We start from the raw sequence: 752 nt of genomic DNA, 5'->3' as shown, positions 1-752 counted from the left end.
GTGATTAGAGTTTTTCTCCAGAATTGACTGATTCCTCAAATCATGTTTCTTGTTAAGGAGAGTTGAAAAATATATTGTCTTACTCCTGTTTTTCTTCTTTTCCAGTGCAAATATTCTGTATATATGTGTGTTGTATACACGTGTGTGTGTAAGCAAATAAATAAGCAAATACATTAAACTTATATTAAATAAAATAAACCAACAGAGTAGAACAAATATTTAACAATTACTAAATAAATAAATAGATTGATTTTGATTTTTTTTTAGCATTTTATATACTCTGTGTGTGTGTGTGTGTGTGTGTGTGTGTGTGTGTGTGTGTGGTCAAATGAATAAATAAATAATTAAATAAACAAATAAATTGAGTAGAAAAAAAACATAATCATGCAACAACTAAATATTTTCCCCAAAAAACTATTAGTGTTTATTAAATTTAAATAAATAAAAATAAATAATATACTGTGTGTGTATTATTAAAATATATTTACATAATACCATTTAATAATATTGTGTGTGTATATATGACATTTATATGTAGTCGTATTTAAATAATAACATTTAATATGTTAATGTTAAAAGACGTATAACATATATATATATATATATTAATATTATGAAATGCTTTTAAAAAATATAAAAAAATGTAATATACAAACTTAAACTGCACAATACAATACACACTTTAGAATATATATATATATATATATATGGGTCAAAGACGAAAAAGGGTTTAAGCATAAAAACACTAAGAG

The sequence above is a fragment of the Sinocyclocheilus grahami genome, unplaced genomic scaffold (assembly GCF_001515645.1).
Source record: "Sinocyclocheilus grahami isolate Dianchi unplaced genomic scaffold, SAMN03320097.WGS_v1.1 scaffold440.1, whole genome shotgun sequence".
Classification (NCBI taxonomy): Eukaryota; Metazoa; Chordata; class Actinopteri; order Cypriniformes; family Cyprinidae; genus Sinocyclocheilus; species Sinocyclocheilus grahami.
The sequence above is the reverse complement of the archived record's forward strand: the minus strand, read 5'-3'. Positions refer to the sequence as shown.